Source organism: Arachis duranensis, chromosome 3 (assembly GCF_000817695.3).
Source record: "Arachis duranensis cultivar V14167 chromosome 3, aradu.V14167.gnm2.J7QH, whole genome shotgun sequence".
In the NCBI taxonomy this organism is placed as follows: domain Eukaryota; kingdom Viridiplantae; phylum Streptophyta; class Magnoliopsida; order Fabales; family Fabaceae; genus Arachis; species Arachis duranensis.
This window is the reverse complement of record NC_029774.3, coordinates 59,249,819-59,260,226: the sequence shown is the minus strand read 5'-3', so window position 1 is coordinate 59,260,226 and position 10,408 is coordinate 59,249,819.

The following is a 10,408-nucleotide window of genomic DNA, read 5'->3' as shown; positions in this document are numbered from 1 at the left end:
AAGTTTAGCAATTTTTGAGAAATCTTTGATAAATCTTCTGTAAAAACCAGCATGCCCTAAAAAGCTTCTAACTGCCTTAACATTGCAAGGTGGGGGTAACTTTTCAATCACCTCCACCTTAACCTTGTCCACCTCTATACCTCTTTTTGAGATCTTATGGCTAAGAACCACTCCCTCTATGACCATAAAGTGGCACTTCTCCCAGTTCAAAACAAGGTTGGTTTCTTGGCATCTCTTTAGCACCAAGGCTAGGTGGTGAAAGCATTTAGAATATGAATCACAAAATACAGAAAATTCGTCCATAAACACTTCAATGGACCTTTCAATCATATTTGAAAATATGGAGAGCATGAACCTTTGGAATGTTGCAAGTGCATTGCTCAATCCAAAGGGCATCCTCCTATAAGCAAAAACACCATAAGGACAAGTAAAGGAAGTCTTCTCTTAGTCCTTGGGGTTTACTACAATTTGATTGTAGCTAGAATAACCGTCCAAGAAGCAGTAGTACTCATGTCCTGCAAGTCTTTCTAGCATCTAGTCCATGAAAGGTAGGGGGAGGTGATCTTTCCTCGTGGCTTCATTGAGCTTTCTATAATCGATGCACATGTGCCAGCCAGTCACTGTTCTTGTTAGTATCAATTCATTCTTCTCATTTGGCACAACAGTGATCCCTCTTTTCTTGGGGACTACTTGCACAGGGCTTAACCAAGGGCTGTTTGAGATTAGGTAGATCACCGCTGCTTGCCACAACTTTAGCACCTTCTTTTGCACCATTTCATTCATTGTTAGATTCAGCCTTTTCTGCTACTGTCTTGAGGGCTTTGCACCTTCTTCAAATAAGATTTTGTGCATGCACATTGAAGGGCTAATCCCCTTTAAGTCTGTAAGTGTCCATCCAATAGCATATTTGTGTTGCTTCAGCACTTGGATAAGTTCCTCTTCTTGTTGTTCATTCAAACTTGAATTCATGATTACTGGGTATGTGTTGTTGTCACCCAAGTAAGCATACTTCAAGTTTGAAGGCAGAGTTTTGAACTCCAACTTTGGTGCCTCCACTTCCATTTTACTTGTCTTGTCCAGCATGATTGGTTCTTTCATAGTCTCTAATGGTAGCTCACCACATGAGGTTTGTTGATCTTGCTCTTTGATTTCTTCACATTGTTCTTCCTCTAGGACTCCATGAACTAGATTTTCAATTGTGTCCACCATCATGCATTCTCCAATGGATTCCTTGGGGTAGCACATTGCCTTGAAAACATTGAAAACCATCTTTTCCTCATGCAATCTCAAGACTAGCTCCCCTTTTTGAACATCAATTATAGCTCCAGCTGTAGCTAGGAATGGCCTTCCTAGGATGATTGATGTGTTGGCTTCTTCCTCCATGTCAAGCACAACGAAGTCAGCTGGAAAGATTAACTCTCCCACTTTTACCAACAAATCTTCCACCACACTATGGGGAAATTTAAATGTTCTGTCAGCCAATTGAAGTGCCATTCTTGTTGGCTTGGCCTCTTCTATTCTCATTCTCTTCATCATGGCCAAGGACATGAGGTTGATGCTGGCCCCTATATCACATAGTGCCTTCTCAATGTTCATATCTCCAATGATATAGGGGATTTGAAAGCTTGATTTAAGAAAATTATCGTGGTATAGAATTTCCTCAATTGAATGAATTCTCGTTGCAAGTATAGTTCTACACCAACAAACAATCCTCCCAATCAAAAATATTGGTTGTCACATGTACAAACCCCAATGAAAATTAACCGAAGTATTAAGACTCCGGGTCGTCTCACAAGGAATTGCAATGAAGTGCATAATTATTGGCTATGGGGATCAATGGGGGTTTGATTTGATATTGGGCAAGGAAATGTAAAAGCAAAAAAGTAATGATACGAAAAGTAAATCAAACAACCAATTAAAGGAAGCAAGTAAAGAAAGAGAGATATTCATGGCAATGAATTGAGATCATAGGCTTTCTATCCTAGTCATGCATGATTAATTCATCTTATTTAGTCAACTCCAACAAATAGGGAGAAAGTCAAACAAGATAATCAATCATATCACAATGATAAACAAGAATTTATCTCATTACGTCAACTCCAACAAATAGGGAGAAAATCTAACGAGACTAGCTAATCTCAATCCAAAAGTCCTAACCGACTTACTAATTAAACTAGCAAAAGAATAGCGTCAATGGAAACAATATTCCATAAGTCGTAATCAACTCACTAATTAAATTAGCAAAAGATTAGCGTCAATGGAAACAATATTAGCTAACAACTCTAGATCACCAACATAAGTTGGGTTTTCATGACTCAAGATTGCCTAATTACTCTTTCCAAGCCAAGAATGCTCAAAATCTACTCTAACATCCAACCAAGCATCTTGTCAAACACTTGGTGCGCACAAAAGGAAAGCATAGTAAATGTGCAAGAATAATAAAATCTACCAACTACCAATAGCAAGAAAAGTAAAATCAATAACTCAAATCAACAATAAAAATAACATCAAACATAAAATTGCATTAAAGGAAAATTAAGATCCAACAAGGTTCATGAACATAAAAGCAACAAAATAAAAGAAATGAACAAGTAAAAACTAGAAAAGTAGAGATGTAACAACAAGAAATTAAAAGGAGAAACTAAATCAAAACAAGAATTAAAAGTTGGATTTAAGAAAATTAAACCTAAACTACCCTAAATTCTAGAGAGAAGAGAGAGCTTCTTTCTCTAGAATTCTACCCTAAAACATGATGAAAACTAAACTATGACTAAGTGTGTTCATTCCCCCCTCAGTCCTTGGGTTCAATAGCATCAGAAATGGGTTGGATTGGACCCAAAATGAGCTGCAAAATCGCTGGGGGCGATTTCATTAAAATGGACCCACGAACAGAATCGGCGCGCGTGCGGCATGTGCGCGTGTGCGTCGATGGCAAATTCCCAATCCGCGCATAAGCGGCGTGTACGCATGTGCGTCCTTGTGAGAAGCCACTTTTTGTGCGTGCGCACCTTGTACGCGTGCGCGTCTATTTCTTCCATATCTTTGTTTCTTCATGCATTCTCCTCTTTGCATGCTTTTCTCCTTATTTCTTCCATCCAATACTTGCCTTATGAACCTGAAATTACTTAACAAATACATCAAGGCATCGAATGGGATTAAAGTGAATTAAAATCACCAATTTAAGGCCTAAAAAGCATGTTTTTACATTTAAGCACAATTCAAGGGAGAATTGCAAAACCATGCTATTTCATTGAATAAGTGTGAGAAAATGTGATAAAATCCCCCAAAATAAGCACAAGATAATCCACAAAATCGGGGTTTATCAAATCTCCCCACACTTAAACCAAGCATGTCCTCATGCTAAGAATAAAGAAGGACAAGAAAAGAGTATGAACATTTATTCAATGCAAAGAAATTATATGCACCTATCTATATGAATGCAACTAAATGCAATATGATTCTACCTACTTGGTCAAAAGCAAATCAATCTCCAAGAACATATATAAGCAAGTAGGGCAAAGGTCATATGACGACTCACAAACTCTACCAATTCAAATATCAAAATAAATTTCAAATAGACTTGCAAGAAGAAAGCTCATGAAAGCCGGGAACAAGGAATTGAGCATCGAACCCTCACCAGATGTGTATCCGCTCTAGTCGCTCTAGTGTATAGGGTCGATCACTCAATTCTCTTCTAATCATGCTTTCCATGATTTATTTTTCATCTAACAATCAACAATTATTCAATGCATGCATACATTCATCATGAGGACTTATTCATAGGTTGTAATGGGACTAGGGTAAAGGTAGGATGCATATGGTCAACTGAGCTTGAAATTTGAATCTTTGATTAACCTAAGCTTTAATCAAACACATATAACAACCTATACAATTTTAATACACAACCTAGCTACCCATGATTCCCACTTTTTCACATAATCATGCATTCTTTTTTTTTTATTCACATTCCATATGCATTGATTTTTATTGAACTTTACTTTGGGGCATTTTTGTCCCCTTTTTATTTCTTTTTCTCTTTTCTCTTTTTCTATATTATATATATATATATATATGTTTTTTTCTTTATCATTTTTTTTTCTAATGTATATACAAACATATCAATGCATATGGTTTTACATATTGTGCATGAGTATGTACCCAATTTCCCAAAAATCTTCAACAAAAATATAAAAACACACTTTCCTCTCAACCAATGTCCCAAGTTTCCCATACCCAAATGATACACACCCTTACTAACCTAAGCTAATCAAAGATCCAAATTAAGGACATTTATTGTTTTTCACTTGGGATAGTGATGTGATAAAATTAAGAACAAAAGGGATTAAATAGGCTCAAATTTGGCTAACAATGGTTGATGAAAGGTAGGCTATTTGGGTACATGAGCTAAATGAAATGATGGCCTCAATCATATAAATACATGTCTACATGGGATAATGGACATAAAGAATCGAACAAATCAAAGATCACAATCATAGAAAGAGAATTAATGCACACAAGAATGGAAATAAGTGGTTATAAGATGTAACCACACAATTAAATGTAACCACACAATTAGGCTCAAAACTCACATGCTTGTGTTCTTAGCTTAAAACCATGTTCCAAAATATATCTTCAAGCAAGTTTATCACAAAAAAAATTTCAAATTGGTAGGGTGCCCTAAAAAAAATTTTCCTGGAAAAGATATCATCACCCTAACCAAGTAGTCCTAATAAGAAAGAAGTGGTCAAATATGTACAAATTCTAACTAACATGCAACCTATCATGCAATGCAACCACTAACTAACAAAGAAAAAAATTGAAAAATTGGTGTTGAAAAACGAAGTTGTTACCCATGGAGGTCGGTCGGACGACCTCCCCACACTTAGAAATTTGCATCGTCCTCGGTGCATGCAAAGAAAAGCAAGGTGGACGGGTTGCTACAATTGATGAGTTTCTTCAAAGGTTTGTGCGGGTGACTTGTTTGTTGCCCCATTTAGAAGCTTTTCCTTTTCTTTCCTTCTTGGTGGCCAACCTAAAGGGGAAGAAAAAGAAAGAGAATTATGCCTATAACAAAGATTTGAAAGCAATTAGAATATAGGCGGGGGCTAATGCCAAATAAGAGTAAGGTTCTCACTACATGTTAGCTACGGATGTAAGTGAGAGAGCAATGTAGGCAAGAGGCATATCAACTAATACTTGATGCAAGAGTAAAGTCAAAGCATGAAGAGCACTCAAAAGCATCAAGTTCAACTAGAAAGAGTGGGTCATGAAAGACATGTAAGTTCATATCAATGCACAAAGGATACAAGAATCATCAAGGGTTAAGCATTGATTCAAAAGTTTCATCACCCAACAATATCAAACAAGTTAAGAAGCACCAAGATTAACCAAGAAATTCTAAAAAATTGAGTAAGAAGATTCAACACCATTATTAAAAGAAGAGACTTAGAAAAAAAATTGAAAACAGGCTATAAAAACAAAATTGAAATGTAAAGAATAGAAGTATACGAATGCGATAAACAAAAGAAAACGGAAGAGGAGAGAAAAAAACTCATTTTTTTTACCGGCGCAGACACGCACAGTACGCGGACGCGTGCCTAACCCAGTTGGCGACCGGCGCGAATGCGTGCCTGGTCAAGGTGGTGACTGGCGCGGACGCGCCAAGTATGCCTGCGTGTCAGTTCGGGCACAGGGTAGGCACCAGTTTGGCACAACTTTCTGGTTTTTATACCAGGGAGTTCAGATTGCACAATCGGCGCGCGCGCACAGTGCGCTTGCGCGTCGATGGCGAAGTGGCGAGGGGCGCGCAGGCGTCACGCACGCTGACGCGTGGGTGCCTGGCACGAAATGGGCACAAAGTGGGCACAACTCTCTGGTTTTTGTACCAGGAGTGCAAAATGCACCACCGGCGCGTATGCGCGCAGTGCGCTCGCGCGCGGATGCCCTTTTCCCTTTCTTTCTCTCTTTTTTTTTCAAAAATAGGGCACTCTCCTAATCTACATGCATTCTAATATAACCAAAATTAAATTCAACAACAAATCTTTTTGGTTTTTGAAAAATTTTCAGATACACTAAAAAAAGAAACAAAAACTTATACTACAAGCAAACACTACTCAACAACAACTAAGTTACACCTTAAGGCATAAATCTAATCAAACAAACCAATAACCAAAATATTAAAACAAGAGTATGCAAAGAAGAAAACTACCTAACAATGGCAACTCAAATCACTTATTAACCTAATCTAAAAGAGAGTGGAAAGAGTTTACCATGGTGGGGTGTCTCCCACCTAGCACTTTTAGTTTAAGTCCTTAAGTTGGACATTTGGAAGGCTCCTTGTTGTGGTGGCTTATGCTTGTACTCATCTTGAAACCTCCACCAATTCTTGGACTTCAAGTAAGCTCCAAAATTCAAAACCAGTGGCACCAAGCTTTAATGAAGTTCCACACAAGCTAAGGGCTTCCAAAGTTGATCTTCATCTATTCCCGGATCCCAAATCTTGTTTCTACACCCATCTTCAAGTTGGTCAAGACAATTCCATTTGGGTGGCAAGTGATCCGAATTCTCATGTGAGCACCAAAGCATTCTCCTAGACCCTTTTAGTTGAGAATTATACCAACCATTGCACTTACACTTTAAGCTTCCAACCATAAGGAACCTTGATTGGCATTTCCATCCACTACTCAATTTCCTTTTGTTCTTAACCCCACAAAGAGCTCTAAGTTGCCCATCCGTCTCAAGCAAACCATATCCAAGTGAGAAATTAAAGCTTAGGGATAAGAATTTTACCCACTTGAATGTTGTGTTGGATGGTGACTTAGGAAGGGATGGTCCTATTGATCTTGCAAGTTCCACTCCCTTGTGCTCTTCTTTGACAACTTCCACCTCTTTACAAGCTTCTTCAATGTCCACCTCCTGAAAATGTTCTTCACATTCAGTCACTTCCTTACCAACTTCTTCTAACTCTTCTCCACTCCTCATGTCATAACTTGGAGGTAATGTGGAACTTATCTCAACATCCACCTCAATTTCAAGAGGAGAAGATTCTTCAAATACCAAAGGATCATGTGTTGGTGTGGGCTCATCTTTAAGAGGAAGATTTGTTGCTTGCTCACCTTCTTCCAATTCTTCATCATTCATTATATGCTTAGGAGGTTGCGCACCCTTCTTAACATCGCCTTCAAGCTTAATGGAAGAGGGTTCAACAACTTCCACAAAATCATCAACAATGTTACTTGGTGTGGAAGTATTCTCAAACTTGGAATCCACCTCTTGTTCAACTTCCTCTAACTCTTCAACCACTTCTTCTTCTTTAACAATCTCTCCCTCCTCCACTTGTTGCAAGACATACCCCATCTCCTTGTCCTCAAGTTGAGATTCTAAAATCTCCTTCATGCTCCTTTCTTCGGTTAATTTCTCACACTCATCCGTGGAGATGCTTTGCGTGTTGCATGAGTCCCATGAGTCCAATTTGTCTTTAATTTTGGCAAGGTTAGCCTCAATAGCTTCATAACTCCTCCTTTGGGCTTCCTCTTGCTCCTTTTGACGGATTATTTCTTGAAGCCGATCCATTTCTTCCTTGAGACGATCCATTGACTCTTGGATGGATGGATGTGGGTGTTCTTCCTTGGAGGGTTGCGGTGGAAAGGGAAATTCATTATGTGGTCGAAAGTTATCATACGTGGGAGGTGATTCATCTTGGTGAGGGTAGTGAGGTGGTGGTTCTTGAGGGTATTGGTGGTGGAATTGGGGTGGTTCTTCATATAGTTCATATGGATCATAAGGTGGTTGGTATGGTTGATATGGGTTGGGGTCATATGGAGGTGTTTGGTGAAAAGGGGCTTGTGAGTAAAGTGGTTCAAAATTATGTTGAGACGGTGGTTCATAGGCATATGGTGGTGGTTGTTGAAAATCATAATAAGGGTCACCACATCCATTAGATTGATAGGCATTAGGATTGGAATTATACCCATAAGAGTCTGGAGGTTGTTGTTGCCAAGAAGGTTGATCAATCCCTTGAAGTTCCTCCCATCTTTGATTGTTCCATCCTTGATGCACATCCTCATTGTAGCTCCCATTTCCTACAACATAGTTTGAACCAAACTCATAGCCAAAGGGGTGAGAATTCATGACAGCAAATAAAAATAAAAACTAACAAAAATAAGCAACAAAGTCCGAAAGCTAACAAAAACTAACAAATAAGCAAAAGGCAAACATATTCACATATTCACAATAGCCAATAATGTAACACCATTGCAATTCCCCGGCAACGGCGCCATTTTGATGATCGAGGTTTTGCTTGATGGTCTAGATTTTCTTCTTGTAGAAAGAATTACTTCGTTGTAAGCATAGTTCCAAACCAACAAACAATTCTCACATCAAAAATTTGAGTTGTCACAATTAACAAATCCCAAATAAGAAATAACCGAAGTATTAATTGATGCCAAGGCATCTTAGGCTAGTTTCACTAGCATTTTTCTGTTAGTTTTAGTTATTTTATGCATTTTCTTGAGCTTAAAGTAACCAAGAATGGTTAAATTAATAACAAAGCAATGGCCATCCAAACAGTATGATTTTGATGCAAATTCCATGAGTTTTTAGTTATATTACTTGAATGCTATGAATGGAAGAATTCTCATGAAATTTAGCAAGACTTTGATGCAGTTGTTTGGATGATTTCAGGGAAGAAGAGGCTAGGCAAGGAAGCAACAAAATCAATAAAGGAAGCTTGAATATCACATGTGGAGTTTAAGTTCCAGTTTAAGCTTAAACTGGAACTTAAACTGCCAAGCCATATAATGCTGGGAAGTGGCGTTTAAGCTCCAGTTTAAGCTTAAACTGGAGCTTAAACGCCAAAATCATGAAAGCTGAGAAATGCTGAAACTGGCGTTTAACTTCCAGTTTAACCTTAAACTGGAAGTTAAACGCCAGAATGAGAATTGCACCAGGGAGCATCTCCACGTTTAAGCTCCAATTTAACCTTAAACTGGAGCTTAAACGTGTTCGACCCAATTTCTCACCAGGGAGCATTTCCACGTTTAAGCTCCAGTTTAACCTTAAACTGGAGCTTAAACGTGTTCGACTATTTTTCTACTCCAGGGTTGCTTTCTCATTTCCACGTTTAAGCTCCAGTTTAAGCTTAAACTGGAGCTTAAACGTGTTCGACCAAATTCTCCTCCAGGGTTGCTTTCTTCATTCCCACATTTAAGCTTCAGTTTAACCTTAAACTGAAGCTTAAACGTGTTCGACCATTCCACCCTCCAGGATTGCTTTCTTCCATTTCCACGTTTAAGCTTCAGTTTAACCTTAAACTGAAGCTTAAACGTGTTTGACTATTTACCCTCCAGGGTTGCCTTCTTCCATTTCCACGTTTAAGTTTCAGTTTAACCTTAAACTGAAGCTTAAACTGCAACTTAAACGCCACTATTTGAAAAGGTTTCTGGGCCAAAGAAATTTCAGTTTAAGTTAGCATTTGAGCACAAACATTAACTTAAACGTACTCTGGTATGAAACCCAATTGAATATCATGGTTTATGGGATTGGGCCTGAAGAATTGATGAGTCTGGAACTTCAAATTGTTGAGTCTTGTGTCATTAATTGTTTATCACTTAGTTTGCTCAATGAATGTTGCAGAATTGTATCACAGCCTCAAAATGTTACAGAATTGGATCAGCAGCCTCATCAGGATTATGGATCATAAACCCAAAGCAAAAAGAAATCAAGGAAAGGCCTCAAAGCCCAAGAAACACAACAGAAGCTCAATTTAGAAAGTGTATAAATAGGATAGAATTTAAGTTAGTGAAGAACTTTTTGGACTTTTGATCATTTTTCTAGTTTTCATACCTTTTGTAATTGAATTCAGAGCTATGACTCACTAAACCCCCTTTCATTGGGTTAGGGAGCTCTGTTGTAATTCAATGAATCAATAATAGTTTTTATCTTCTTCTTCAATCTTTTCTCTTGAATTTTGTTAGAAAGCTTCTCGATCTAATTCCATTGGTTAGTTGTCTTGGGAAAGAAACTATCCATAATTGGAATCCTTCAGAACCTTGGGAAAGGAATGGAGGATTCATGCTAGAGAAGCTTTCTCACAGTGAATTGGATTGGGGTTTGGATGGATATTGTGACATGTAATCCTACCAAATTGTGGTTTATGAAACTGTGTGGTATAATCAGTGATCGAGCATCATCTCTTCTTATGAACATTTAAACCAAGGGATTGGGAATTTGTTTGTTTTTAGAGAGAATTGGTGAGCCAAGGGATTGGGATCCAATCATATAAGATTGCCAAGCAAAATTCAATGAATGCATTGGTTGAGGAAGGGATAAAAATATTTTGATTCGGAGATCTCAATATCTCCTGAAACCCAATGAATTCCCCATTTCTGATCTACACTTTCTCTTTACA